Source organism: Astatotilapia calliptera, chromosome 23, assembly GCF_964374335.1.
Source record: "Astatotilapia calliptera chromosome 23, fAstCal68.1, whole genome shotgun sequence".
NCBI classification, from domain to species: domain Eukaryota; kingdom Metazoa; phylum Chordata; class Actinopteri; order Cichliformes; family Cichlidae; genus Astatotilapia; species Astatotilapia calliptera.
The window spans coordinates 33,080,585-33,105,248 of record NC_137443.1 but is presented as its reverse complement, the minus strand read 5'-3'; the positions used below and the strand labels follow the sequence as shown (position 1 = coordinate 33,105,248).

Genomic DNA, 24,664 nt, shown 5'->3' with positions numbered 1-24,664 from the left:
CAACCAGGACTGTAAGTCTCTGTGAGAAACGGTTTCTTTTTTAGAATTCATCAGCAGCTCTGGAAGGATGTATTTGAGTATTTCCTTAGATCTTTTATACCACTTTGGCTTACCTACAAGCTTAATCCTGTGATGGCTTAATCCTGTAGAAGTGGGCAGAACTATCTCCAATTATTAATGAACAGCTGAAAAGGTGTGTCTTGTTGTATTAGCTATTTATCATTAAGTATTTTTTAAAGTAAAAGTATCATTATTAGTATTGGCAATACTTGCTCTGTATTTACTTGGTACTGGATGGATATTGAAATTCACAGTATCACACAGCACTATAATCCTGACAAGGAGAAAAACCTCAGTGTTTAGCAACTCTGTGAAACAACTCCAGAGAAAGAGAAAAACAGCAAGAACCACTCATCAAGATCAGCCAGAAATCGGTTCCTTTCTACAGCAGTGGTTGACCAAAGCAAGAAATGGGAAAAGGCAACACAAAGTCTGCAACAAAGACTACGAGTAAATGATCATTTTTAAGTTTTTGGCATAATGTGTTCCCATTACATTTAGTCTTTTCTACACTTTATGCTCAATAAAGTGTTTTACACTTTGTTAAACAATGGTGATTTTAATCCATTGTGCTGTAAAATCCAATATGACTACACATTTTAAAAATGATTCATTATTCACTGTAAAGTGATGCTTAGTTTTTATACTTCCAATTAATCCCAAACAGAATAATAGAAAATGGAAACAAGAATTTCAGGAGGATGATCTGTCATCAGTTATGTAACTAACATGTGTGAAAGTTGTCATTTTCACATATATTCCAAGAACCTTCTGTTTTCATCAGCTTTACTGACCATTTCAACAGCTAACAACACTTTTTTTTTCTACAAACATTAAGTCCCTCTGGACACCGCAGTTTTCAGTGGGTGAAACATTTCATTACTTATCCAGGAATTTACTAAGGCATTTTTTATTGCACAGTTCGTTATCGAATGCTTTATTTCGACTCTTCTGGTCCTTCATATCTTATATATTATTAAACGGCTTATGCAGCAGGTTCACTTTAATTCGGTGTTTCTGTGATCTTTGCAGTGGCAAACTGGGGGCAAAGACACCCCCCTAGCGCCATGTATCCGCACTGCACCCCCTCACGCCGAGAAGCACTGCCCCCTGTGAAATTCCTGACTGCCAGGGTGATTCCTACGGTTACCAAGGGCTGCTTCCTACTGTAGCTTACCGTGTGCTGTGTGGCAAACTATTTTATAACCTCTGGATAAATTATCAACCACGGGAATGATATCCCCAGCGATAAAGGGTGAGTTATGATTTAATTACACCTGAGATTGTGTCGGCCATGTGTGTTCTGCAGATGTTAGTGTGCGGGCTCAGCAGTGTGTGAAGCTCAGTCTTATAGCCTATAACGTCCTGTCTTGATTCCAGTCGCCTACAAAAATGTGTGTTAGCGTGCCTACCTGTTTTTCCATACAGACAACAAAGGCAGTTATCCGCTGAATGTGTGTTTTTAGAGAAAGACTTGGGAACACGCCCTTGCTTTTTTCCTACCTGTATGAAAGGAAATATTTTTAACTTAATTTCAATACCCTTAAACTGCGGTCAGACCCACGCACAAATCCACACTCGGAAAGTTACCCGTATTTGTTCATATTTGGCCGCAGTTTGGAGTTTCTAATCGTCTCGGATCGAGTAGATATACATATTTATTACTGTCGCTCTCTCAAACACAAACTCCCAGAGCTACTGAGAGAGAGAGAAAAGTGAACTATGTTTCATACGGATGGCTGGATCCGCATAACCCCGGCTGGTGCACCGCAGCTCAGCTGTTAACTGTAACCTGCGGCGGCAGAGTTGTCGCGGACGGATACATAATGACACCTCAAGCCTCGAAAAGCAACCAGTAAACCGAAAAACACCCAGTTCGCCCGCCTGTGACCACTGCAGCACGCTTTGGGTATTCAGCTCGTCGTAAATATGGGCTACAGAGGTTAGGGAGAGCAAGAGGGGGGCGTCCGAGGCCACGGTAAAACCGGGGAGTTTCCTGCCACTATAGGTCCGCCTGCGTGCCGGGTCACAGGTAGAGGTTGGGCGGGTAACCTTGCTCAGCAGCTCCACCAAACCGAAACATGACTTCTGTTTAGCTAAATGGTATCACTTTCCCTCGTGTAGGCTTAGGCTAGGTAGCTTTTGCTTTCGTGTGTGACTTGCTAAAATACTCCACGAGGGGAAAAAAAGTCTAAATTAAGTTAAGCAGGTGCTTATGTGGCACGTGCAAGTTAGGTGACTTCTAATTAATAACCTGTAATGGTTTCTGTTGAGCTGCTTTCATCATCAGTGGTTGCCTGCTCTGTCTACAGGCCAGTGTGTGATTGACAGAAACTTTAATTTCCAGTGAAACACACCAGGCCATCCTTTGCCATGTTAGTTTAGACAGGGTAGCATCTAATTACTATGAGCCAAAGACTGCAAACTGTAATAAATGATACAAAACGCAGCAGAACAACAGATTTGTGGCACTTAGACTTGCTGAAGTACTTGTTAAGCGACTAACCACTTGGTTAGCCTTAATAAAAAAATTTTATATATAATTACAGTCAGTCATATAAAGGCTAATGTTTTCACACAGTTTCTGAAATCTGTCTAAATAAAAGCTGCATGAGTGATGCAGTGAGATCCCTGACCGACATTACATTGTGACAACAGCTTCCTCTCCATAAATTATGTAAGACCCTCATCATCATAAGGACTTTATATTCACAGTGCACATGGATTCTTTTTCATTTCCTGCTCTAGAACAGTGTCTCTGGTTTCCTCAAAGCTTATCAATGGTCTGTCTGTCATATGTAAAATGTGTGTTTGACAGTGCGTCTGTGTATACAGCATATTTGGACCTAATTCTTAAGCTTGACATTACTTCTGTAAAATAACCATGAACTCTAGGCATTGCATTAGCTGGTTAGAAATCAGTGAGCTCTGCAGAATTCCTTACATTGCTGGGGTGGTTCTGATAAACAAGAGGCTCAGCCACTTTACATGCACTGCTGCAGTATAATGTGATGTGCTGAATAGCTTCTATTTAAATAGTTACACGAGCTGTTCAAGTAGAATCATAGAGGAAACAGGGCTTTCTCTAAGAAAAATAAGATTTGTGTAATCATGTTAATTTATGTCGTTCATGTGAAGGTGGAGTGATTTTTTTTTAATTCTTTTTACTTTTCTACTGCTTTTAGTACAACAATAATGATTGTGAAATGATTTTTTTAAAAGTATGCTGGCATTTTCACATGTCCAGTGGTTGAAATAATAAAATATTTAAAATGTAGTTAATAATTCATAGTGACATTTTGAGACTTATTGTCACTATTCTGCCTGGAAGAAAACAAACCAAAGAAAATACTGTAGTTATTTATGAGACCTCTAAACGACTCGGTGAGTTTTGGGGAAAGCTTATGGTTTGTGTCAAATTAGTCCCTTTCGCAATGATAACCATGTTTTGAAAAGCTTATCTTGCTTATCTTGCTGACTGAAAGCCCTGAAGGCAAACCTCTCATATGTGTGGTCTTTTTTCCCCCTTGTCTTACAAAGCCATGACATCACAAAGAGGTAACTGATCAGTTTAAACGATTGTCCTGGAGCAACGTCAGATACACAGGTAACCAGATGAAGTGTAAACAGAAACGCCTTTTGTAGTGACTGTTCTCGTTTACAACAGCTTCTTTAAAGTGTGAGACAAAATGGGGTTGAAGAGGATCCTAAATTGGATATATTTAAAGTCTCACATCAGTGAGGCTTGCGTTTCTGAAGATTAGCAGAACATCTGATTTTCATTCTGCATAATGGGAATTATTTTGCTTTGACAGGATAAAACGAAGAAGTTCACTACTCCTTCATAACCTATTGAAACTTTTTTTTTTTGACCGGCATATTAATGTAGGGAAGCACTTTGAAAACAGAATTATTTTTAAAAGGGCTGCTTCCTGTTAAAAAGGAGGGAGCAGTTGCCAGTAGCTAATTTGTGTAATTCAAGATGTAAATTGTTTTTAAAAATTCTTTTAAAGTAGGATTGGGCACTTCATTCATTCCCACAGCATGTCTTTATCATGTCTTCCTTCTCTCACCCCAACTGGTCACGGCAGATGGCCCCGCCCCTCCCTGAGCCTGGTTCTGCTGGAGGTTTCTTCCTGTTGAAAGGAAGTTTTTTCTTCCCACTGTCGCCGAAGTGCTTGCTCATAGGGGGTCATATGATTGTTGGACCTTTCTCTGTATGTATGATTGTAGGGTCTACCTTACAACATAAAGCGCCTTGAGGCAACTGATGTTGTGATTTGGTGTTGTATAAATAAAATTGAATTGAATAGAGTCAAAAGTGAATCGAAAGCTAATACCACCAATCTGTAAAATGTTCCATTAATCACGATTTTGTTTGAGGGCATATTGCCCAGCCCTATTGTATAAACCAGGAGCTTCATATCAACTAGATAATCTGACTGTAGCTATTGCGTTCATCAGAAGTCAGTTTATTGACTGACCACCGAGGACCAGCTCATTGCGGTTGCCTAGTAACACCGGCACAAAACTGCAACAGGTAAAGGCCAGCTGTGAATCAAGCATAAGGTGTGGAGTCGGTGTCAGTGAGCCTGCCACTCTGCAGCAGCGCGAAATGTGCACGTTGAAAAAGTGTGAAGTCAGAAATCCTCAGATTCCAAATATGAAATGCTCGTGGAGTCTGTAAGTGTCTGCTGCTGGTTCTCTGGCTCTGTTTTCATCTCAGTGGTTTTCTCTGGGCTTCACTTTCATGACACTTGGGGATGTTGATTGAATTCCACAGAATTAATGGCCCTCATTTGCTCAGTCATAGATGACAACACAGCGAGCTTGTGACCGGGGCCAGACTTCCACTGCGACATGCTTCCCTCGTGTCCCGGCACGCCTCATGACTGCAGCCGTCATTGAGCTGCCTTCTCTCCAAGTGAAGTGAAGTCGGTACTTTGAACTGGGAGCTGCTTGGGTCTTATTACAGCGAAGGGAGATGTTTTATCATGGTGGTAATAGAGGTAGTGCTGCGAGGGCCTTGTGGCTATGGAGCAGGGCGGCGAGGGAGAAGGAATGAGCTGCGTGCTGATGTTGGGGAGCAACTGAGCATGCTAATTTGTATTGTAATGAATAACAAAAACATCTTTGTGTAGAGATTATGTCAAAAGTCAGGTTATCCAGTTATTTTATAACTAAGTGATAATCCCCAGTTTAGCACTAAGGCCATCACATGCTGAAGAACTGATTAAACACGGGGCTCATACATAATTAGCTCTTAATAACGTCTTATAGGGATGCACAAATTGTGACAGTCTGGGCTGATGGAGATGTTCATCCACCTGTTAGAAAGTCTGTCAGCGCGTCATCACATCATTTTTTTGACCTTTATCAAGCACAACATTGATGAGGAGCAACACATAAACCTCTGTTATCAGTAAATACCTCTCTACCCGCATCAAATACTGATACTTGGTCAATACTTCTGTGCATCCTGAGTATATTTCCTCAAACCTGCATCACTCAGAGATGAGATGTTCACTACAGATTTGGCCCTAATCATTTCAACCAATATGCCGGGAACATTCGACCTTTTAAACTTGTGGTTCAGTTGGGTTTTGTTGTTTTAAAGCAAAGTGAGTGTTACTGAGTATAAAATTAGGGTTGAAACAGTGCAGGAATCAAAGATTTGCCATAAAAGGCTGTGGGATTTCAGGATTAATCAGCGCTGGGTGTGAATGATCCACAGAGCTTTGCACTCCTGCTCTGTAAAGGGGAAGAACGGATAAGCAGGCTGCCTGAAAGGAGGTTTTGAATGAAAACACGATAGATAATCTTGGCTGCTTCATTAAATGCCTAATTTGCTGTTCAACACTGGAAAGTGCCATTTCTGCCTCTAACTTGGCTCCTACTCGTATAATGAGCATGCCTTCGTGGTTTAGGAGGAAATCAGCTTGCAGCAAATCACCTTGTTGGTTCAGTGACTTCGGCCCGCATGAAAACAACAGGTTCTGTACAGGCTGCATGTCTCTTCGTCTGTTGCTGTAAAAGTTCATTGTGTGCTATGGGACCAGTAATTTGGTAGGTTGTGAGTGAGCTGTGTGCTTCCTGGAGTTTCCGTAAACAGCTTCACAAATGTCAGTCTCACAAATAATTGTTAATCCCCTCAAGATGCAGCTGTAACTACTAAGTGCTTCCAATTTGATGTATTAAAACATCACATATTTTTCTTTCAGGCTGGTTGCTGTGAAGCTGTCAGTCAGGTCTGCTCAGGACTAGACACCCAGACTGAAAATGACCTTTTCGGGGACCCTTAGTTCTATTCTAAGTGAACTCTAGTTTGTGAAAAGGCACAGGATATGTGATGGCATTTGTATGAGAATTAACACGTAACATGTTTGTATAGTTTACTTACTTCATTGCTATAATCAGTCTACTCCTCTTTTCTTATGATCCTACCAGTTTATGACATATTAAAGCTAAGAGAGTTCCATTTATTTCACCTTATTTCAGATCACTATGAAATTATTAGTACAGCTGATGATCTTCATCTGGAAGATCATCAGTCTTTTTACCACTGATAATTTTATCATATACAAAAAATAAATTACATCTTTAAATATTACATCTTTCAGCAGACTAGCATAATTTAACCGGACATTAACGATGGCATGCCTGCTACAGAGCAAGATGCAGACAGTATTCCAGATGTTTTGAGTCACAGTTTGCATTCTGGATTTTAGATTTGTTGCACCACGAACAAACGTCCATCAGTCCATAAGCATCGTCTTACAATGGCTGGAAGATATTCACTGTGGCTCGTGTTGCACGTCTGCTATTATAACTATTACATATTCATTGTAGTACTTTCCCTGGAAGTTATCTTAGCCTTCCAAACCACAACATTCTCATTAAAATACATACTATGCATTTTTTTAAAAGTGAATCTATTATGCTTCCCCTTATTAGTCAGCATACCTTTACCATGTTATGTTCATAAAACGTGAATCCTAATGCAACAAAAGCTCAGGCTTCAGACTGTTTTGTACATTTTTTGTCTTCTCTTGGATCTGTACGATGTCGGTTAGAGCAGCTATCCCTGATATGATCGCCTCTGGCACGCAGCTCTGGTTGTGAATCAACAGCTTCACCCATGTGCTGTTGAAATCACAGTTTTCAAACCATAGCCAGTCAGAAGAACCCTCGCTTAAAAACTGGGTGGTCTCACTTGTCCTCTTCTTGATTTCTCTTATTCTTTTTTTTCATGTATGTTTCACGTAATCAAACTAATTTTAATATTTGATAAATATAACCAGAGTGAATAAATGATGATTTCATTTATTAAAGGAAAAAAAGCTATCCAAGCCTAGCTGGTCCTGTGTAATTGCTTTGCTTATTAATATAAACCACAGTTTTTGGGAAGCTGAGTTCAATTTCACAAGCCACACCCAGGCCTGTTTACTGCCAGACCTGTTGAATCAAGAAATCACTTAATTAGAACCTGTCTGACAAAGTGAAGTAGACTAAAAGCTCCCAGAAAGCACAATATAAAGAAATGGATGAGAAATTTGGAAAGGGTTATTTGATTGATTTGAAAAAAAAGCTGAACTTTTTGTAATGTTATAAATTTTTCATTATATCTGGTAGGGCTGGGCCATATTATACCGTTCACGGTAATACCGGTATAATGTTAGGCAACGATAGGAAAATGAAATATCGCGATAGAATGGGAGTAAAACGCGCATGCGCAGTGCCTTTGTTTTCATACGCACATGGCCGATTGTTGAGTGAAACAGATGAACCAGAATTGGTTTGTAAAAATGGTGCAACTTCCGTGATGTGGAACTGGTTTGGTGTTTGTCCGTCAGATACACAACAAAGCACATTTTTTTGCAGAACATGCAAGCGGGCCGTCGTTATTGTCGTATTTGTCGGACTAAGATGCTCTTAAATCTGGGAGTAATCTGGGTCCTAAACTCTGTATGCTTCAGGTCAAACAACACTGCAGCATCACTTAGAGTTAAAAACTGTCTAAATTCTTTCATCTTTAATAAAACGATCAGCATTGCTGCTTTACCAGGTGTAACTATAAAGTTTAACTTCCAGGCATCCATGAAAACAAAAGTTATTACATTTAACGGAGTTAGAAGTTAGCAGGAAGCTAGCGGAAGTTAGCTCGCTAGTTTCGCTAGTTACCTAAGCATGATATTGCATGTTCTGACTGAGAGATTTCTGAAAAAAATCAAACGTACAGCTCTGCTATCACTTCCAACATAAATGAAGACAGGAAACTAAACAGCAGTGACGTTTGTAGGGTTACTGAAGTTGGGCTAGCTGGTATATAATGATGTGCTACGTGATCGCTAGCGACACAGCTATGTTAGCATAACATAAACAGTGAAGCTGGAGGACGAACACTAACACTTTTCCACTTATAAAAGTTAACGTGAAGGTTCTTCATGGTTAGAGACAAATGCAATCGCATGGCAGGATGCTGTAAACGGACCAAACTTCAGTCAGGAGAACAACTGAGATAATCCATCCACAATACGAGGTTAGTCATTAATATACTGCAACAACATGGGAATAGAGCAGCTGCCAGAGAATTCAACATTAATGAATCAATGGTACAGAAGTGGAGGAAGCAAGAAGAATGAGTTTAATAAAGTTTGATTTATCTGACTGCTTTGTTTCGCTTAATGTGCCTTATAATCCTGTGCACCTTATGGTCCGAAAAATACGTACTGCACACTGCAGTTTAATGTTGCAAAGCACCTCTTTTTAACTTCAGTGGATATTATACATGGTTATGCTCAGGATGTGTCAGCCCATTTCTACTGGAAATGCCTTTTGGTTAAACTTTCAGCAAGGAATTTGCATTTGCACTGTTACATTTTTATAAAGCTTTAATGTACATAAAAACCAGCTTCTTGTTTAAGTGAAAATAAATGGAAGGTTGTCTTTTTGCGCTAGTAATGTTGTGGAGTTGTATTTTGTCTCGCATCAATTATATCGTCGGTTATATCGTTATCGCAAATTTTCAAATATATATCGTGATAAATATTTTTGGCCATATCGCCCTGCTCTAATAGCTTATATTAACTCTTGGCTGATATTAATGTGACACCAGCCTCAAATAACATAACAAGTGATGTGGTGCTTTGGTTATGGTGAACCATGAGAAATATTTTTGATTCTGAATAATTGCATCCATCCAGGCTTCCATACCATATCCTAGCTGTGTCCTGGAATGGTTTTATTAAACAATAAAGACACTAACTTCAAAATTACTTCCCCTCAATTGAAGTATGAGACATGGTCAATATAAAGTCAGTAGAACTCAATCCATCCATATTTTGACAGACACCAAACCAATTAGGTGGTTGGAATAAAACAGAAGCCACATCACGTTAGGTTGATGCACGGAGCGTAGGAGGAGTTGCTGGCAGCAGCACATGCACTAACGTTTGAGGTACTGCAGTCACACACACATGTTAGGAGTGCGAGAGGGTTCAAAGAAAAACTGACAACAGAAAATGTTAATGAACTCGAGCAACAGTGTTACCGAACTTGGTGGGGGACAAACTGTAACACCAAGCATCATCTAAGACAATGCCATAAACAAACACCCAGCACGCCCCTGCGGGCGGTTTTATCCTTCAAGCTCGGGTCCTCTACCAGAGGCCTGGGAGCTTGAGGGTCCTGCGCAGTATCTTAGCTGTTCCCAGGACTGCGCTCTTCTGGACAGAGATCTCCGATGTTGTTCCCGGGATCTGCTGGAGCCACTCGCCTAGCTTGGGAGTCACCGCACCTAGTGCTCCGATTACCACGGGGACCACCGTTACCTTCACCCTCCACATCCTCTCGAGCTCTTCTCTGAGCCCTTGGTATTTCTCCAGCTTCTCGTGTTCCTTCTTCCTGATATTGCTGTCATTCGGAACCGCTACATCGATCACTACGGCCGTCTTCTTCTGTTTGTCTACCACCACTATGTCCGGTTGGTTAGCCACCACCATTTTGTCCGTCTGTATCTGGAAGTCCCACAGGATCTTAGCTCGGTCATTCTCCACCACCCTTGGGGGCATCTCCCATTTTGACCTCGGGACTTCCAGGTTATACTCGGCACAGATGTTCCTGTACACTATGCCGGCCACTTGGTTATGGCGTTCCATGTATGCCTTGCCTGCTAGCATCTTGCACCCTGCTGTTATGTGCTGGATTGTCTCTGGGGCATCTTTACACAGCCTGCACCTGGGGTCTTGCCTGGTGTGATAGACCCCAGCCTCTATGGATCTTGTGCTCAGAGCTTGTTCTTGTGCTGCCATGATTAGTGCCTCTGTGCTGTCTTTCAGTCCAGCTTTGTCCAGCCACTGGTAGGATTTCTGGATATCAGCCACCTCCTCTATCTGCCGGTGGTACATACCGTGCAGGGGCCTGTCCTTCCATGATGGTTCCTCGTCTCCCTCCTCTTTCTTGGGTTTCTGCTGCCTGAGGTATTCACTGAGCACTCGGTCAGTTGGGGCCATCTTCCCAATGTATTCTTGGATGTTCGTTGTCTCATCCTGGACTGTGGTGCTGACACTCACCAGTCCCCGGCCCCCTTCCTTCCGCTTAGCGTACAGCCTCAGGGTGCTGGACTTGGGGTGAAACCCTCCATGCATGGTAAGGAGCTTTCTTGTCTTTATGTCAGTGGCTTCTATCTCCTCCTTTGGCCAGCCTATTACCCCAGCAGGGTACCTGATCACGGGCAGGGCGTACGTGTTGATGGCCCGGATCTTGTTCTTACCATTCAGCTGACTCCTCAGGACTTGCCTGACCCTCTGCAGGTACTTGGTGGTTGCAGCTTTTCTAGTGGCCTCTTCATGGTTCCCATTCGCCTGCGGGATCCCCAAGTACTTGTAACTGTCCTCTATGTCTGCAATGTTGCCTTCTGGTAGTTCAATCCCCTCAGTTCTGACTACCTTCCCTCTCTTTGTTACCATCCGACTACACTTCTCCAGTCCGAACGACATTCCAATGTCATTGCTGTATAGCCTGGTAGTGTGGATCAGTGAATCGATGTCTCGTTCACTCTTGGCATACAGCTTGATGTCATCCATGTACAGGAGGTGGCTGACAACTGCTCCGTTCCGTAGTCGGTATCCGTAGCCAGTCTTGTTAATGATCTCACTGAGGGGGTTCAGGCCTATGCAGAACAGCAGTGGGGACAGAGCATCTCCTTGGTAGATCCCGCACTTGATGGTGACTTGTGCTATGGGCTTGGAGTTGGCCTCTAGTGTTGTACGCCACATCCCCATTGAGTTCCTGATGAAGGCTCTTAGGGTCCCATTGATCTTGTACAATTCTAGGCATTCCAGTATCCAGTGGTTAGACTACACGCCTTTGGAACAGAGGATCGCAAGTTCGATTCCTGCCTGGGGCGTCTGTATCCAGTAAGGGTCCTAAGGCTAGACCCCCTATGCTAAGCAAGCCTACCGCAGACTTGAGCGAGACAGATAAATATGAAGGCATGCCGGCTCGGACGTCGCCCGGATCAACAAGGTCCGCGTCAGGTGTTGAACCAGGGCACCCTGACGAAAAGTGGGCTACTGGAACAAGAAGGCATCGGTGGGCAAGAGACGAAAACAGGGCGTTGTTGGAATGCTACTACGCAAGTAACCCCGGCGGAAGGGGCTACATGAATAGGATGAGGGACCATAATATATATATATATATATATATATATATATATATATATATATATTAGGGGTGCAACGATACACAAAATTCACGGTTCGGTTCGATACTTTGGTGTCACGGTTCGATATTTTTTCGATACAAAAAAACTGTTCATGCCTTTTTAATTTGTCATTTATTAAAATTATAAATATATATTTTAACTCAAAAGTACAGTTTTTAAATTTAACCCTAACCCTTGTGCGTGTTTTTTATTTTGACAGCGAATGCGCACCTGCGGACCACTTATGTGCAGCCCTGGTTATTTAGCTCGTCATATCGCAGCCACAGAAATTATTTTGTCCATGAAGCCATAAAGCTGCACTTTCTTTTTGCCTTATAGTCTCATTTGTCATAACTTCTCCGTTTTGTGGTAAGCTTTTCTTTGGCTGTCACTTCTTCACCCTGACCTGTCTTATTTGGCTCAGCAGAACTAAAATATATATCCTGCTGCTTTTACACACGGACTCACATAAGCTCAGCGATTCTCTGCGCGATCAACCTCTCACATGTTTAAGCTTGCTGCGGGAGATTTCACTTGTCATGTTTGCATAGTAAGCTAACGATTAATAAGACGATGTCAGAGGAATTGGTGCACAAATTATCATCACTCACAGATCAGTGCTGTCGCTCTCTATACACAGTTCGCACGATTGCAAAGTGAAAGCAAAAAAACAAGCGCAAATTCAAACGCGATTTCAATATGTCACATATTGACAGTGGCTCACCGATGCCAATGACATAATTACCCAGCTACATTTCTGAAAGAAATTTTGCGAGCGCTGTATCTGATTGAGGAATCACTCATCTTTGGAAAAGAGAGTTTATTACAGAGAAATGTCTCTTTCCAAAATAAAAGCTATACTATCCGCTTCTTCTGGGCTATATTCTCAGCAGCATAAGGAGAATCATGTGCTAACAGCTGTCTAAATGACTCGGCTAAAGTTAGTAGCATGCTTGTTGTTTTTGTCTTTGCACTAGGATGATGTCGGCGTAAATGTGCAGTCATATTCGTTGTGTTCCCACTAGTGCTTTCAGGTTAATCTCGTTGAAATGACCTTAACGCCACAACACGGCAAATCTCTGTTAACGAGCTACCGCCGATCGCCCCGTGCATGGGGCTAGACGGCCAACACGTTAACGAGCTAACTGCGCTAACACACTAGTTCCCACCCATGTAATTGAGCATTGCATGGCACATCCAACATACTGTTTTACTTTAGTCCATGACTCGCTTACCTTCAGGGTCATACGTCACATGAAAACCAAAATAATTCCAAACGCCAGATCTGAATGAGAGTGGGGGAGGTCCATGTTGCAAGGAGAGCTTAACTTCTGTCTCGCTAGCTTGCCCTGCGCTCTTCCTTCTGACTATGCTGTCTGTGTTGAGCGCTCAGTGGATCTGCGCTCGACAGTGCAGCCTCAGCGGAGTAGTCAAACGCAGATTCACTGAGCGCTCCACACAGACAGCATCGTCAGAAGGAAAGTTGATAAAATAAATTACAAATGTTGTATTGTTCGATACATATGCGTACCGAACCGAAAGCACTGTATCGAACGGTTCAATATCGATACGAATATCGTTACACCCCTAATATATCTATCTATATATATATATGTATGCATATGTATCGAACAATACTAAATTTTTCATTTATTTTATCAACTTTCCTTCTGACGATGCTGTCTGTGTTGAGCGCTCAGTGGATCTGCGCTCGACAGTGCAGCCTTGGAACTATTTTGGTTTTCATGTTACATATGACCCTGAAGGTAAGCGCATCATGGACTAAAGTAAAACAGTATGTTGGATGTGTCACGCAATACTCAGTTACATTGGTGGGAACTAGGTGTTAGCGCAGTTAGCTCGTTAACGTGTTGGTCGTCCAGCCCCAGGCACAGGGCGATCTGCGGTAGCTCGTGAACGAAGAATTGCCGTGTTGCGGCGTTAACGTCATTTCAATGAGATTAACGCTGACAGCACTAGTGGGAACACAATGAATATGACTGCACATTTACTCCGACAGCATCCTACTGGAAGCAGACAAAAACAACAAGCACGCATGCTACAAACTTTACCCGAGTCATTTAGACAGCCGTTAGCACATGATTCTCCTTATGGGGACCTGATATGTTTAATATGCTGCTGAGAATATAGCCCAGAAGAAGCGTATAGTATAGCTTTTATTTTGGAAAGAGACATTTCTCTGTAATAAACTCTCTTTTCCAAAGATGAGTGATTTCTCGATCAGATAGATTTATTATTTTATCCCTTTGTTGTTTCAGCAACATTAAATTTAAAAACTGTACTTTTGAGTTAAAATATATATTTATAATTTTAATAAATGACAAATTAAAAAGGCATGAACAATTTTTTTTGTATCGAAAAAATACCGCACCGTGAAACCAAAGTATCCGTGAAACCGAACCGTGAATTTTGTGTATCGTTGCACCCCTAATATATATATATATATATATATATATATATAGGGGAATTATGCAAACCATAGCATATATTGATGGATCGATTATCAACTGATATGAGAATTTTTGTGATAAGACTGTTTCCACGTTGACAAGCCCTAGTCTGAAGCTGCAAAAGTTTCTAGATCGAAACCTGCACTGAAACTCTGAGCAGTGGCTTGGAGCGCAAACACAAAGATTTATGGCTGATTTATGGCTCCAGTCGGCTTGAAGGTGATGAGAAACTGAACAAACTGTCTCCCTGTTATTCCACATTCAAAATTCCAGGCAGAGGAGTCACTTAGCCAGGTTTAGTGCACAAACTACACTCCCTATCTAACACTTAATGGGGACCACACACACACACACACACACACACACACACACACACACACACACACACACACACACACACACACACACACATTTCTGGTTCCAAAAATACACTCTAAACATCTAGTGTGACCCATTTCGAAGGAGAATGGTGTCGGCACATCTGTGACTGTGTGAATGCATCCTTGTCTGACTGTCATTGATCCCTAAAAATACTTTGAGGACTGCAAAACTGCATATCTGGATATGCTAATCCTGTAAATCATTTTTAAATGTCTGAATCATCCTCACATGATGACAAATCCTCCCTCAACTGGCTCTCTGCAGTCTTGCCAGCCTGCTGCATTACCCATGCATGCAGTATTCTGTCATGGACTCACATAGAAGAAGTAGGGTTTCCATAAGCCCCAATTTTTGATGTAATTTCTGCCTCCAACAGATCAATACCAGTTCTTTCCAGTATATTTACTGGCCAGACTTAACAGGTAAAAAGAAAAATCCCAGAGCTCTTCTCAACAAGCAGGGATTTGAGTAACAAGTAGTACATCAAAGTATCGATCTTGGGTAAAGTTTTAAAATGACAAGTCAACACAACTTTTGAAAGGAGCAGTTTAACATTTTAAATAAACCCACCCTCTTTCTTGCTGAGTCTAAGACGAGATACTCGTCATGCCTATAGAAGCTAATGCTGGAGTCACCAGCTGAGTAGCTTACTATAAAGACAGTATCAGGTGGAAACAGCTAGCTTGGTGTAGCCCAAACTCAATACAGTTTGACTAAAAGCACTTTTAAAGCTCAAAATGTTACATCCCATTTGCCTAATCTGTACAAAAAACCCAAAGCGATTCAGGACTTGTGTTAGGAAAAACAGCAAAATGCAGTTTCCACATTATGGCTACTATAGAGACCCAAAAACCAAACTAAATAGCCAAAACATCTGTTTTATTACGTGTAGTTGTCAAAATCTATGTTAAATCTATACAACAGTCATCTCAAGGGGGCCTGTATATTATAAGATCAACCTTATAAGAGCGAGAACTCCAATGAGCCAAAAATCCCCTATTTGCAAACACTTGGCAACAGTGTAGTAAAAGAACTCCCTTCTAACAGGAAAAGATCTGCAACAGTGCCTTGAAGGAATGTAGAAATGTAACTACACGTTGGGTTGACGTAGTCTGCAACTATTACAATACAGGAATAAAAATCATAGCATCAATGTAAGGACTCAATAATGTCTGCAGGTTCCTGGAGGGAGATTGCTGAAACTATCGGAATGGATATAACTGAATATACAAAGATGTGGAAAAACTTGAGGGATAAATATGTTTGCCCCTGAGGAAAACTTACCACAACAAGGAGTGGGAACCCAGAAAGAAAATTAGTCCCAGCATTATATTGGTCTTTATCATGGCTAGCACCGCATATAAAACACCAGGACACAACCTCATGGTAATTAACACAATGCACCAGCACACGCATAAATGCCTGCAATGACATCAGCCACTTGCTGGTTACATCATAGGCTCAACAAAGATTCCTCAGAGAAGTCTAAATCAGGCCATATGGTCAACCTCTGGCTTTAACCAGCATGGCAGCAACCAAAATGTTAATGTTGAGACTTCAGAAAGCAATGGATGAAGTCACAGTGGCTATATTTGTCTTTTATATACAGTTTATGATCACAGGAACATTTTCTGTAGGAAAACAGGCATTACCCGAGGCTACTAGTGGCTAACACTCAGAGGTGTAAATACTAGGAATTTTTTTCAAAATTACTCTAACTACTCTTAATTTCTACCTAAAAGTATTAAAAAAAGGTTTTCTCCAAATCAAAAGCAACTATAAAACCAAAAAAACTTTATTCTGGTGGCTCAGCCAACAGCTTGCCAACCTTGGTTAAGTGGTCCAACCTAGTGCTCTCCTGCAGACTACATCTACTGAATGATGTGCGCTAAGTGAGCTGGACATGTCGCAGGTGCATTTCCAATACCTGGTTTAATCCTCTTAACAGTGAGGGCACGCAGCTTCAAGAGGGATTAATTGGGTTAAATGAGAGCGTGGTCCAGGTTCAGTCTGAGTGCAGGCACGGGAAGGATCAGCCGGGTTAAAAGCTGATCGATTATTTCCTGCTTCAGTGCATGCAAAAAAAGCTGAATCCCTTCTCTTAAAGAGGGAGGCAACCCGACAGATTCTTCACAGTAATCCAAGACCCCTGCTGAGCTGCCGGCTTGTCTGTTTGCCCTCGAAAACACCCGCAGCAAGCAGTGGGAAAAGAGTAGGGGCTATATTATATCACTGCAATCAAGCATGAAGGGTATAGACTCTCACAAGGCCCTTTTGTGCGCTTTGTGAAAACATATCGTTCAATTAAGTGACTCAAACCCATCAACTAAACTCTGAAAAATAAATGGTAGAAAGATTATATACACTCCAGTCTAATATAACCTAACAGGTACAACAACCTGAGCACATACATAGAATATAAACACCCAGCAGACATTAGTGGGAATGGAAACAAACAACCTTGCGTAAACAGCCCAAGAACATACTTTCATCTGAGAGCAGAGTTCCTCTGTGGCCACGAGACATCTGCTGTCAGCCACCAGCTACACAGTGCTGCGTAGCTGCCCCTTTCCCATCACATCCAATAAAAGCTGGCAGCATGGCAAGATCTGATTATTACCGGCTTCAGTGAACACATGTATGTAATTTAACTAAAAGGACTTTGGCATTGTAACATAGCTCAAAGATCATTTTCTTTGTTTATCCTTTAGACAGCAGACAAAGAGTGCTCTTTGTAAACTGAAATTTAGATGAAAATCTAGCTATTGTGTTTATTTTCAGCGTCACGTTGTTATTCTTGGACTGAACCTAGGATAGAGTGGTGGAAAACGGTATTTACCCCCATCTTCATTTCTTAGTTTTTAGCATATTTGTCACCTAATTTTAATATGAGACAACAAAAGTTGTCCAAACGTGCAGAGTAACTGAATACGTCGTTCAGGTGCTAAAGCAGCAAAGGAGCCCCAGACCATCACACTTCCACCACCATGTTTGAATGTTGGTCTGATGTTGTTTTTATGAAATGCTGTGTTAGCTTTATGCCAGATATTAGAGCTGGGGCCTGTTCTTCGTACCGCGCTAAGTGAGTTAGCTGGATTAGATTGTTGACGATTTCGCGTGATCCTGGATCGTTCGGTTCCCCGAAGCCCATCCGGGACTTGCTGTCATAGCAACAGAGCCGTAAGCGTAAACCTGCTGGGGAGCAGGTTTACTTTATGTAAACAGGATTAGATCGCGGCCACGCAGGTATGTCCGCTTCATTTATACGAAAGCAACAGCGATATTCCACCACTGTTTCACCATAAATAAATAACATCAATGTAACTAAAGATAATGCAGCACTTGATCCTTTTATTGATGTCACACAGATACATACAGGTCATTCCCTAAAAAAGGGAAATGTACTATTAACATTCTATTACATGTATGTGATTATTACAGATGTAATTCATATTTCAGAGTAGTAATTGTAAATTACTCCGTGTAATCAAGATGAGAGACCACGGCTATAAAAGCGAAGGTGGATTTGGGAAGTCTGTCGCAGTCATATCCTGTCCGTTTACGCGAGCAACCCATTGCGGAAGGTGCAAGATTGATAAGGAGAGTCCTCAGAATTCAGCGTATATTGCGGGACAGACAGGATCCTTTAGCTCAGCGCGACAGTGTGCTCATAGAGAGATATCGATTTTCCCGTGAGGGTATTATTCACTTAACCAACTTGTTGACGAGGGGGTGCAGGCCCACCACCTGTCTTTTTTTGCTCTGCCCTTTTCTTGGTTGCTGTTATAAACAAACAAACAGATTATTTCAGGGTCTCTTTCCAAGAGACGAAAAGCAGTATAAGTGATAAATATTACCATTCTGTAGAATATTCTTATATTTCACTTTTACTTGTTCCCATGTTCTAGTGGGTCCTGTTGTGGCTCTAATGTGAAAGGGGATATAATATAACATATTATAATATAATATAATGTAATATAATATTGGATAATATGGTGTGATATGATAAATCTACCCTACCGCCTACTGGTGTTGGCCAGAGGGGCCGATGGCGCAATATGGCAGCCTGGCTTCTGTCAGTCTGCCCCAGGGCAGCTGTGGCTACAACCGTAGCTGCCTCCACCAGTGTGTGAATGTGAGAGTGAATGAATAGTGGCATTGTAAAGCGCTTTGGGTGCCTTGAAAAGCGCTATATAAATCCACTCCATTATTATTGTTATTATTGAATTACTTACGAGTTTGATTTGTCAGCAACTTTCTGCCAGCCCTCTCTCCTTGCTTTTGCAGCCTTTGCAGTGTTCCCTTGCGTTTTAATTAAACTCTGAAACTCCTGAAATCCCTCACTCAAGAGTTCTTGCTCTGCTGCCGAAAAATACCGAGCGCGCTCCTTCGACATTTTCGCCGACCAATCAAAGGGTTGCCGATCAATGTTTCTACTATCGATGCGTAGCCCCTGTTGGGCCACCCAGTGATCTCACATTACTTCATCCAGCTATACTAATCGTCAACAACAGGTGTGTTTGGGGAACCGGAATAGCGAGCTCAGAGTTAGCGCGATGATTTGGTCTTGGATGTTTCATTTGATCTTGGATGTAGTAAGCGACGTACGAAGCACAGGGCCCAGGGCGATATGGCCAAAAATATTTATCACGATATATATTTGAAAATTTGCGATAACGATATAACCGACGATATAATTGATGCGAGACAAAATACAACTCCACAACATTACTAGCGCAAAAAGACAACCTTCCATTTATTTTCACTTAAACAAGAAGCTGGTTTTTATGTACATTAAAGCTTTATAAAAATGTAACAGTGCAAATGCAAATTCCTTGCTGAAAGTTTAACCAAAAGGCATTTCCAGTAGAAATGGGCTGACACATCCTGAGCATAACCATGTATAATATCCACTGAAGTTAAAAAGAGGTGCTTTGCAACATTAAACTGCAGTGTGCAGTACGTATTTTTCGGACCATAAGGTGCACGGGATTATAAGGCACATTAAGCGAAACAAAGCAGTCAGATAAATCAAACTTTATTAAACTCATTCTTCTTGCTTCCTCCACTTCTGTACCATTGATTCATTAATGTTGAATTCTCTGGCAGCTGCTCTATTCCCATGTTGTTGCAGTATATTAATGACTAACCTCGTATTGTGGATGGATTATCTCAGTTGTTCTCCTGACTGAAGTTTGGTCCGTTTACAGCATCCTGCCATGCGATTGCATTTGTCTCTAACCATGAAGAACCTTCACGTTAACTTTTATAAGTGGAAAAGTGTTAGTGTTCGTCCTCCAGCTTCACTGTTTATGTTATGCTAACATAGCTGTGTCGCTAGCGATCACGTAGCACATCATTATATACCAGCTAGCCCAACTTCAGTAACCCTACAAACGTCACTGCTGTTTAGTTTCCTGTCTTCATTTATGTTGGAAGTGATAGCAGAGCTGTACGTTTGATTTTTTTCAGAAATCTCTCAGTCAGAACATGCAATATCATGCTTAGGTAACTAGCGAAACTAGCGAGCTAACTTCCGCTAGCTTCCTGCTAACTTCTAACTCCGTTAAATGTAATAACTTTTGTTTTCATGGATGCCTGGAAGTTAAACTTTATAGTTACACCTGGTAAAGCAGCAATGCTGATCGTTTTATTAAAGATGAAAGAATTTAGACAGTTTTTAACTCTAAGTGATGCTGCAGTGTTGTTTGACCTGAAGCATACGGAGTTTAGGACCCAGATTACTCCCAGATTTAAGAGCATCTTAGTCCGACAAATACGACAATAACGACGGCCCGCTTGCATGTTCTGCAAAAAAATGTGCTTTGTTGTGTATCTGACGGACAAACACCAAACCAGTTCCACATCACGGAAGTTGCACCATTTTTACAAACCAATTCTGGTTCATCTGTTTCACTCAACAATCGGCCATGTGCGTATGAAAACAAAGGCACTGCGCATGCGCGTTTTACTCCCATTCTATCGCGATATTTCATTTTCCTATCGTTGCCTAACATTATACCAGTATTACCGTGAACGGTATAATATGGCCCAGCCCTATAAGCTATATATTTGTTCTCCACTCCACAGAGTTTATAGCTGTTTAATGTCAGGTGTAGGCAGACAGGCTCAGTGTGCAGAGTCAGGCAGAAATTAGATTTAGTCTGAGCTACCTGTGTATTTCATCTCCCTCGGAGTAGTGTGTGTGTGTGTGTGTGTGTGTGTGTGTGTGTGTGTGTGTGTCCTGCTGCTTTATTATGTGAATGTATTTACAAGCACGCCTCAAGCTGTGACTCACATCTTACTACAGAACTGTGACTTCCATCAAATATGAATTCTGCAAACATTAATCTCCTGCTAAAACCAGACAAAGACCCTGTATATCTCTCAAGCTATCGTCCAATATCCCCTATAAATGTAGGCCTTAAAATAATCTGCAAAGCTCTCTCAAAGAGACTGGAGAAAATAACCCCCCTCTTAATTCATCCTGACCAAACTGGTTTCATAAAAGGTAGGCACTCATCAACAAATACACGTAGATTACTTAATTTGATAGACTACTCATACAGTAAAAACCTTGAAACTACAATATTTTCTTTAGATGCAGAAAAAGCATTTGACAGAGTTAACTGGAAATTTCTATTTGCAACTTTACACAAATTTGGTTTTGGATCCTCTTTCATTAACTGGTTAAAAATATTATACAATTCCCCAACAGCTTGTGTCAAAACAAATGACCAAACATCCTCCAGCTTCTGTCTCCTGAGGGGCACCAGGCAGGGATGCCCACTCTCCCCTTCACTGTTTGCAATTTTTATTGAACCACTAGCAGCAGCAATTAGACAGAATTCAGTAATTACGGGCATAAAATGCAAGAACGTGAAACATAAAATCAGCCTTTATGCGGATGATGTGTTACTTTTCTCCAAAACTCACAAACCAATATCTCTGGGGTGATTGAATTGATAAACTCTTTTGCAAGAATATCAGATTACTCAATTAACTGGTCAAAATCTACAGTCCTTCCGATTAATTGCTCCTTCCATAATTTTTCTTCTACACCACTGCAATTGGAAAAATATTTGGGTATTAATGTTTCTCCCAAGCTTGCAGATCTAACTAAATTAAACCATATCCCACTTTTAAAGAAGGTAGAAGCCGATCTGGCTAGGTGGAAATGTCTACCCATATCAATTTTTATAGCGGTTGCCGCTATAAAAATGATGGTCTTACCAAAAATAAATTATTTATTCTCAAAGATCCCAACTAAACCGCCACAAGATTGGTTCAGATCTCTAGCTTCATACATGTCCAAATTCCTTTGGAAAGATAAACCCCCACGTATAAGCTTAAAAACACTACAAAATAGGGCTGCTCAATTAATCGAATTTTAATCACGATTACGATCTGGGCTTTCAACGATCATTAAAAATGACTGAGCCGATTATTAGCCCCTCCCTCATGCTTTACTCTCGCGCTGCTCCGTGTGGCAAATCGAGCGCACCTCTCTGCATTTTGAACACGCGTCACAACAATTAAGAGGACCCGAGGGATGCTTGGAAAGCTAAGCAGAAGTTATTTGGAGAGGAGAGTGACTGCTGTTGGTTGAAAAGAGGTAAAAAAAAAAAAAAACTTCAGTAGTGTGGAAACATTATGGATTCGCGGAGTCAGACGTGGATCAAGTAGACACAGTGTGTAAACTTTGCTACGGTGTCGTAGCTGCACCACAGAGCAACACTGCAAAGTTCACTAAACATAGATGTTTACATTTTTAATTTATTTCTTATATTGCAAACATTTGCACTGTTATCAGTATTTGCACACTGTTTTATATTATTTTTTAAAGTCATTATTCAATACATTGTTATTGTTAACCCTTTAAAGCCGGTCAGAGCAGCACGCTCCGTTTTGTGTAACTATTTTTAAATCCCTGTAGAACCTGAACCATGTAAGCTAGCGCAATAATTTTTTTGCATATGAAACTTAAATCTTATGCCATCAGCTTGTCCTAAGTCACGGTTTCCTTCCACATATAGCTTTGCAAAAATTGCATAAAAAGCGTTTGCAGGAACAAAAACATAATACTCCAGAAACACGCTTTGCCGATCCGATCAGCTGTTCATAACACTTCCCACATTGAAACAGACGTCACCGCTAACTATCGCATGTCCGCCATTTCCTGCCCGAAACCGGAAGTGACGTCATTTTCGCAGAAAATGTAGTTTTTTACTTGTAGGCCTTAAAAGCCTGTACTGGTGTTTTTATAAGTCATGTTTGACTTTTCTGAATAGTTGCTGGGATGCTTAGAACTCGAATTGCACTGCTGGAAATAGTTTATTTTGATGCACATGCTGCTTTCTTTGCAAATTTGCATCATAGGATTGTTTTTCGTTTTTCCTGCAGTATATAAAAATTGCTGTATATCCAAAATAAAACTATGAAGACACTCAAACTAAATTTCCTGTTGTTGTAAACTATTTTTTGCAACTTTTTTTGTATTTAAAGTTTTGAGGGATAAACCTCTTAAATTTCTCCAAATAGAAATATATGTAAAAAAAAACAAAAACGATTTTCAATTCTTTTGTAGTTTATTGCACTTTTTTGCAATTAATGTAGTTACTATGGACTTAATACATACATATTATGAAAATATGGGCTATAACAGTTGTATTGATGTATAGCAACTTGAAATGCTCCCACAAATGGCACTACAACATGTAAAAACATAATATAAGCTCTGGCAGACTTGGTTCTATAGTAGGTCTTAAAGGGTTAAATAAATATCGTCAAATAATCGAGATCTCAATTTCAGTGAAAATAATCGTGATTATCATTTTTGCCATAATCGAGCAGCCCTACTACAAAATACCAAGGATAAAGGAGGATTAGAACTACCTAACTTTCAGCACTACTTCTTAGCCAACAGGCTTCAGTTTATCTCAGGATGGCTAAAACATACCTTCTTAGATGAACCTTGGCTAGATGTAGAACAAGCACTTTGCAATAATCTAGCGATTTCAGATCTACCATTTATCAGCTCAAACATCCAACGACATGAATGCTTCAAAAGCGTCAACATCAGCTCTTCTCTGACAGCATGGTGGGAGTTTCTAAAATTGATGGAGCCTTCATTAATCCCATGCAAACGTACACCTATCTGGAAAACCCTGACATATTACAAAACAATAATATGATAAACTTTTCAGATTGGAGTAGTAAAGGAATCAAATATTTAGAACATATATCAGAAGGAACAGAATTTATTTCATTTGACAGACTAGTTACACAATATGGGTTCAACAAGAAAAGATTTTTAGAATATCAACAAATTAAATCCATAGTAAAAAATAAATTTAAACCAGGTCAAGTTTAACTACAAACACCACCAAGTGTGGTTCAATTTCTTAATCTTAAAACCCCCAAATTACTTTCCAAAATATACAGAATGCTTTCTAAAACAGATGAATCAATATCACTTCCTATTGCAAAATGGGAAGCGGATTTATCAGTTAACTTAGACCAAAACTTCTGGTCTCAGATTTGCTTAAAAACCTTTCATCTAATTAGAAATCCCAGTCTTCAATTAATTCGATACAAAATACTACATAGAGTGCACTGTACAGGTCATCGGATGTTCAAGATGGGCTTTACGTCTACCAACAACTGCTCACACTGCCAAACCAACTCACCGGACAATTATATCCACGCTCTTTGGTTCTGTCCACCAGTTCAGACGTTTTGGCGCGAGATATGTGAGGACTTATCAAAGTGTCTGAAATGTAACATTCCAACTTCCCCTTTAGTGTGTTTGTTGGGCAGCTTAGATAATGTCACTACAGAAAAGAATATAGCCCATATGGTTTTCACTGTCCTATGCATAGCCAAGAAAACAGTCCTCATGAACTGGAAAAATAAAACTAATCTTAATTCTAACCAATATAGAAATTATCTATTAGATTACATTAGTCTTGATACAGCCTCTGCCACCACATCAGATCAATTGCTCTGGGCTCCTTTGATCAGCTCCATCACCTAGTGGGGGTGGGGG

General features: G+C 40.8%; 1 protein-coding gene across 2 annotated transcripts in view; it reads left to right on the top strand.

Moving 5' to 3' along the window:
- The first annotated feature begins 1,149 nt into the window (after positions 1 to 1,149).
- LOC113015920 (vang-like protein 1) overlaps positions 1,150 to 24,664 on the top strand; it is a 72,735-nt gene continuing 49,220 nt past the window's right edge. Inside the window, exon 1 of one of the 2 annotated variants that reach the window (XM_026158291.2) lies at positions 1,150 to 1,315. The gene's annotated coding sequence lies outside the window, so the exon portion shown is untranslated. The remainder of the gene's footprint in view (positions 1,316 to 24,664) is intronic. The other variant, XM_026158292.2, reaches the window with a different exon arrangement.